A 7,884-nucleotide genomic window follows, 5' to 3' on the forward strand; every position below is an offset into this window, starting at 1 on the left:
TTTCCTCCCTGCATTTTATGAAACGTTTGCCTACAGTAACTTGGCAACCTTTATTGGAAACTGCTATATAAGATGCTGATATACTTTTGTACCTTTCTGCTTTTATTTCACATAACAACTCAACTAAAGCTGTGGTCAGCCTGGCCCCTACACATAAGATTTCCATCAAATAGAAAAGTGGCAAACTTCATCATTTTTGGCCTGCTTTACTGTATACCCAGTTTAGAACATGATAGATTTTGACAAGGTGCTCCTGAAAAAAAAACTATGATCCGGGCAATGTACTAGAGTACGTGATAGGCCAAAGTCAGGCAATCTGCCAAAGACCATGAAAAACAAAGAGCGACTACTAATACAGGACCGCCTTCAACTCTCTGAGATGTCAAGCCAACTTACTCGACCATTTTGTCATGATTATGCCTCGTCTCCTCTTTCTCTCGCTGACAGAGGGCACACAGTAAAACCACTGATATCTCTGTCAATAGACCTCAACCACACTGTATCGATACTTGAAGGTAAATACTGTAAACACAGGCAGATTTTAGCACTTTGATTTTTATCTTGTCTTTCTGAAGAACAACATCTAGATAGGATACCAATATCAGACATGCCCTAAACCAATATGCCCCTAAAAATCCAACATTGTGTATCTGAGTATCTGAGTGTTCAGTAACATGTCTGTAATAATTGCTTTTTTTGGTAATGTGTTTTTTTAAGATGTGAAAACGGCATATTGTGCGAGATGACCATGTAACCAACTATTCTTCTGCCTTTCACACTTCACTTCACACCCTGTGCAGAAAAAAAAGAAGTATTTAAAAATGGCACAATCTCCTGTAGAAGCTGTGAAAATAAGCCCCCTTAACAGCCTCAGCCTCCCACCAACCCTTATATAGTAGCCTATATTGGCATATCTCAAAGGCCCCACTCCCATGGGGATTTTTGTATCTCGCCGACAAATCTGATGGTTTCACACACCACACAATGGTATTCCTATATCTTAGAACAGCCTCTCTCTCTCTCATCCTGTCTGCTCTGTTGAAAACAGTGACAGGTCCCGGGAAGGGAGTTGAACCGACAAGGCATGCCAGACATGCTGCTGCCGTGATTCCTCTCCTCTCTCCTCTCCTCTCTTCTCAGCAAGCAAGCAAGCGAGTGAGCACCCCCGTCTTACATTAGCATGAAAACAATCCTTTACAGGCGGTACTTACACTGATGCATGGAGAGAGGCTATCCATGTTAAATTCACATCCAATCTCGTCCAGACGTCGGCCCGGCTGGCTGGCCCGCCGGCATGAACGGATCACCACTAAAGCACTTCCTAAACACAGGGTAAGGGAAAAAAGTAGGAAAAAGTGCACGGTTTCACCCTCTGTAATGACCTGTTTAGGAACTTGATATTTTTTCTGTCATGTCCTCGAACAGGGTGAATGTAAGGCCTGCAGTAGCTATTTCCACTGTAAATGAACACATACACATTCTCTGAGGTCCTATAACAGTAAGGCACTTTGAAATCCTCTTGTTTTTTTTGTTGTTGCTGTGTGGTGCACTCATTACTTTTGTGGAGAGTCATGCGTGAATGCAAAATTAAAGACATATCTCGCTTGTCCCCCGCTTGTTTTCGAGGGGGGTGTCCAACGAAGCCTTTGTCACGAGTGCATTATCCCTTGTCCTATGTTTTTTTCCGAGCAGCTGCATTTGTTGGTGTGTGTGTGTGTGTGTGTGTCTGTGTGTGTGTGTGTGTGTGTGTGTGTGTGTGTGTGTGTGTGTGTGTGTGTGTGTGTGTGTGTGTGTGTGTCTGTGTCTGTGTCTGTGTGTGTGTGTGTGTGTGTGTGTGTGTGTGTGTGTGTGTGTGTGTGTGTGTGTGTGTGTGTGTGTGTGTGTGTGTGTCCTCGCCTCAGCTTGGCTCGCCAGTGGCTTTTAACGTATCCTTTTTTTGTGCCCATACCTCCACTCATGCAGAGGGGAATGATATGTTTCATTGTCTGGAAACAAGCAAAACTCATCTAGCCGCTTTAATAATGCAGATCTCCAAGGACACCGCACATTCACACACCACGCCACACCACACTGCAGCAGCACAAGCTCAGCTCGGCTCAGAAGCGTTGAAAGGTGTGTGAGTGCATATATGTGTGAGCAATATACTACTTTGAAGTGCAGTGTCGAAGGCGGTGTATAAATAGGTTCATAATGGTGGAATATGATGCCTTTTCAAAGTCGACGCGGACACACGTGAACACGATTCAAATAGTGTCGGAAACAACCCATATCTGCAATACTTCAGGCCATATGCACGCGCTAGCAACCACGAACTTGACAGCGGTTTTATTTTTGTATGTTGTTTATGTTCATATACTTGTAGGGTGACACAGACAATCTATATAACCATTATACTGCAGATTGTGTCTGTGTGCGACGCACCATCAGAATTGCTGGCGTGTATGTGAACTTCATCAATGGGCAGCGTGGAGCTGCCTGTGACAAGCTTAGAATTTGCCCAGTAAAGCTCATGACCTTTTACATGGCACACTTGATATTACCAAATGAGATATTCATTCATATGACATTCATAGTCCTCGAGAATATCAAACTAAAATCCCTAAAAGCCCATCTCACGGCGCATGGCATTTCCCCGTCTATGATAATAACTACTTACATAGTAACAAGACGTATCTTTTTTTTCATGTGTGCAATATCACACAAGCTGGGAGAAAATGTAACTCACAGAGGCCTGGTGCTTGCCGTTGAAAGGCAGACTCTTCTGGATGGACAAAGACAGGCGTTTCAATGGTTTGCCGAACTGAACTGGAAAATCTCATACATATAAGATGGAGGTAGTGGTGGGCTGTCACATATCCAACTCAGAGAAGAAGGCACAGACGTCAGAAGTTGAGCCAGTGAGCCAGGTTGTGGAGAGTGCTGAGTGAGGGGTGTGTGTGTGTGTGTGTGTGTGTGTGTGTGTGTGTGTGTGTGTGTGTGTGTGTGTGTGTGTGTGTGTGTGTGTGTGTGTGTGTGTGTGTGTGTGTGTGTGTGTGTGTGTGTGTGTGGTTGGGGGGGGGGTGCATCCAGGTAGCATCTTGTGGTAGGGTGACAAGTGTCCATTGGCACACTCCTGGGAGAGGAGGAGGAAGAGGAGGAGGAGGAGGAAGAGGAGGAATAGAAGAGGCAGGGGAGTGAGTGGGAAGAGGAGGAGGAGGAGGGAGAGGAGGAAGAGGAGGAGTAGAAGAGGCAGGGGAGTGAGTAGGAAGAAGAGGAGGAGAAGGAGGAAGAGGAGGCGGAGGAATAGAAGAGGCAGGGGAGTGATAGGAAGAGGAGGAAGAAGAAGAGGAGGCGGAGGAATAGAAGAGGCAGGGGAGTGATAGGAAGAGGAGGAATAGAAGAGGCAGGGGAGTGAGTAGGAAGAGGAGGAATAGAAGAGGCAGGGGAGTGATAGGAAGAGGAGGAAGAAGAAGAGGAGGCGGAGGAATAGAAGAGGCAGGGGAGTGATAGGAAGAGGAGGAATAGAAGAGGCAGGGGAATGAGTAGGAAGAGGAGGAAGAGGAGGAGGAAGAAGAAGAGGCGGAGGAATAGAAGAGGCAGGTGAGTGAGGAGAGGAGAGCCACAGAAGCAAACCCGGAGAGCTGGGAGGGGAGCACTTGAATGATTGAGGTTACACATGTGACCTCATAAACCAAAACCCATGGCAGCCGCTCAAGGTGAGAGCTGAATTATGCCGTCATTAAAGGACGGGTCTAGTAGCCAAGGTTAGTATGTAAAGTATACTCATCGTCTACCTCGATGTCCCTCTCGCTCTCTCTTGCTCTGTCCATCTATCTCTCTCTCTCTCTCTCTCTCTCTCTCTCTCTCTCTCTCTCTCTCTCTCTCTCTCTCTCTCTATCTATCTCTCTCTCGCTTCCGCTCTCTCTCTCTGGGTCTCTCTCTCTCTCTATCTATCTCTCTCTCGCTTCCGCTCTTTCTCTCTCTGGGTCTCTCTTTGCCTCTCTCTCTTTCTCTCTCACCCCTTCTCCCGCCGCCTGTCTGTCTTCTTCCCAGTCTCTCATTATTACTTCCTCTTGCACGACCGGCCGAGATTACACCTTGAACCTCTTTCCCTATCACCTCACCCCTGCTGCTGGACTCCTGGCGGGGGCCGGCGCCTGTTTATATATTGAAATCGCTCCACAACGGTCTTTTGGCGAGAGCGAGATAGCATGAGCACCCCCCCTCCCCACACACACATACACACACACACACACACACACAACACACGCGCACGAACGCACGCACGCACACACACACACACACACACACACACACACCCTCATCTCGTATCACTGAACATTATTTCCATCCCTCCACCACTTCTTCAGCACCCATGCTGCACCACCTGGGAATATCAGCTTACTCCCAGCACATCACACGGTTGTTGCCTTGCAGACTGGAGGTGTGCTGTGCTGTCCATGTCTGGCAGCAGGCTACTGGTGCAATCTGACTGGAATGGTGGTCCCTTCACCTTTGCATACAGTTCAATCATTCTCTCTCCTGCACCTAAAAGTGTGTTATATATGAATGTTTTATTATGAATGAAACTTCATAAACATCATCTTTGTTGCACTAATTAAGGACTTGTATGCAATTCAGTCATTCCCACTCCTGCACCTATGGTAAAAGTGTGTTATATATGAATGTTTGGATGGATGAAACCTTATAAACATAATCTTTGTTCCACTAATTGAAGGATTATTTTGTTGGTGATGTTATCAAATAAGTACCTACCTGAAAACAATACTTGAAAACGAGTAACTAACCATTCAATAATGCTAAACTAATGCCAAATATTAGGTTGTTATTGTAAAGTCTTACCGCCTAGCTTACATTGTGAAGTTCCTTGCAGAATCACCAAGAGCGATTCATTTCGAAGCTGAACCTTGTCCTATAGCCCTACCTTTGCCAAACCCCATAATGTGGAGCTCCTCCAACTTGAGCCTCAGGCCTCGTTTTAGAGTAATAAACCCCACAAATGTACTGTAGTCTGGAAATTAAATATTTTATGTCCTTTCATTAGAGCGAATCTCCCACACATTGTTTTTAGGCAGGCACTTCCACAAAAATAGACTGGTTACGTACTCGTGTTCAAATAACAGCAATGACTCCTTTCTGAGTGTGGCAGCACTTCCCTAAATGAAGGGCCCCAAGTCCGGCTTTGTCTAGGGCCCCCAAATGCCTTGATGAGGATGAGGAAGCTGAGAATACTAAAGCATTGACCATTGTCAAATAATCTCACTAAAGATCCAGGGTGATTATACAGAATTAAAGGGACACTGTGATGGTCAAAAAAGGCACTGCAACTATGCTGCTCATTGAAACTGTGTCGCCTATTGCCAAATTTGAACTTTTCATGATAGTTTATTAAGTAATAAACTAATATTTTCTAGTATGGCCCAAGTACAGTCATTTTCGCGGCTAAAAATTCTGGAAATTCAAAATGGCGGACCATGGAGAAGATCCCCCTTTTCATGTATGAAAAGTGCAATTTTTCCAGTCATAATGAATACTTAGAATTTCATGGTGGTGGTAAATATTCATGAAAAAGTAACATTAGTGAATGGGTAGCATAAATTCTGGAAAAAAGCAAATAAAAATCTCACACAGTGTCCCTTTAAAGTAATTTATAATTTCTGTCCAAAAGCGATGTCCATGTATCATACAATTATGTTAACCCTTTATTTACCAGCTGAAAAAAGAAACACTATGGATGATAGGGCCTAAAATTCCAATGGAAATACAAACACTGCCCTGCCGTGGCTAACCGGTAGGCCACACCCATGCGGCTGACCGTGGTTCGATTACCATGCCGACCCCTCCCCATCTCTCTCCCAATTCGCTTCCTGCCCACCTCTCACAATGTCCTATCAAATGAAGTCGAAAAAGAAATGCAAACACACTTTTAATTTCTGCACTGAGGAAGAAGTATGCATTCTCTATAGCATCTCTACATGCTGTGCCATAATCTGTAGCATCTGTACATTTTGTACCATAATCACGGACGTTAGCCGTACACTTCTTCACCCAGCTGAGGTCAGGAGTTTTCGCAGAAGCCCTGGTGAGCATTATGGAGGGTGTGTGTGTGTGTGTGTGTGCGTGCGTGCGTGTGTGCGTGTTGTGTATGTGTGTGTGTGTGTGTGTGTGTGTGTGTGTGTGTGTGTGTGTGTGTGTGTGTGTGTGTGTGTGTGTGTGTGTGTGTGTGTGAGGCGAATGGGTTGCGAGAGAGGCCGGGAGGTGCCACAACCCACTCAAGTGAACCTGATCATGAGGGGATGGCAGGGGGCTATACGCAGAGCAGCGGTGCTCTGCGTGGGCGCCAGCTAATGTTTATCCTGTGGGGGTTTGACTGAGGCTTTGGCCTGGTGATCATCGCTCTGAAGCGAAAATAAAGATGACCATTTATCAAGGGGGATGCTCGGGTCGGCAGATTACAAGGGGATGCTCGTCAACCTTTCTTTTCACGTCTTTTTCTTTTTTTTTTTAAAGTGAGTGAATGTGAGACAATGGCCGAAGGAGGGAAATTCACAGCATCTTCCCTCCTCCAGAAAACAAAGGAAATGATGAAATGCATATGCATGCTTGTATTAAGATGCATAATTGCATGAAAAAATACCACACAGTTCACGCTTAAAGTACAAAAGGTAAAACTACATTATATTTCTTTGCATAACATGTCAAAGTGCATGGTAGTGCTTTCTGGCATTTATGAAAATGTATGATATTCTCAAACAATTTCCGAGGAAGATTTTGAATTCTAACATGATAAACCACACTATAGCCTACTAGGTAAAACAACAATCACTGCAGAATTATTGTAATTGCCTTTTAATACATACAGTAAAATACATTTTAATATGTTATGACAACACTGAATTGATCAAGTCTACTCTTTCACTCCTCTGACATAACCCTCTGCCCCTTGAAGAAGCTTCTTAGAAAAATAAAACCTGAACTAAGCGGGCCAAGCAAGCAGTCATGCTGACCACCATCCCTGGGCAAATAATCTGAAGCAACATTGAAGCTTCGCTTTTCATCTTTGCTCTTCGCTCTGACAGTTTGACATTGTTTGAACAGCCAATGTTTAAAGGCACCGTGTGAGGTCCACTTTACCAATGGTGCTCCTGCTCCTGAGATGAAAAATGGAAAAGAAAAACGGTGTGTGTGTGTGTGTGTGTGTGTGTGTGTGTGTGTGTGTGTGTGTGTGTGTGTGTGTGTGTGTGTGTGTGTGTGTGTGTGTGTGTGTGTGTGTGTGTGTGTGTGTGTGTGTGTGTGTGTGTATGTGTGTCAGTACATAACAGTATCTCGCATTTCTACAGTATGTTCAATGTTATGTAAATTAATGGTTATGCTATTCTTAATATGATTTCCATGTTAGGCCAAGAGCTGTGTACACTGAACTGTGAAAAGTGGATAGCTCTGAAAATAAATGTTGATGCTGAGTATCAGGAATATTTTCACTGTGTTTTGTGAGAGTTGAAAATTGTGTGATGTGCCAATGTTTTGTGTGTACTGTAGAGGTAGATCAGATTAATCAAGAGGATGCTATAACACATCCTTAACACTTAATTAACACTCTTAAATGATAAAAAAAATTGTCAAACAACATACACAGTACTTATAAAAACTTGTAAATACTGGTAAAAAAAAATATGAAGCAAAGCCAAATTCAGGAGGAAACAGACAGAATCCCACTTTACATAATGACTGTCTTCGAAGTGCATTTGAAGCGGACTTCAGATCGCTGCCCTGAGCCCTTCGTTTTTGCTTCTCTCTCGTGCATGACGGTCTGCCCCAGAATCTATTGCCTCGCCTTGCACTGGTGTGTGTGTGTGTGTGTGTGTGTGTGTGTGTGTGTGTGTG

Source organism: Engraulis encrasicolus, chromosome 23 (assembly GCF_034702125.1).
Source record: "Engraulis encrasicolus isolate BLACKSEA-1 chromosome 23, IST_EnEncr_1.0, whole genome shotgun sequence".
Lineage (NCBI taxonomy): Eukaryota > Metazoa > Chordata > Actinopteri > Clupeiformes > Engraulidae > Engraulis > Engraulis encrasicolus.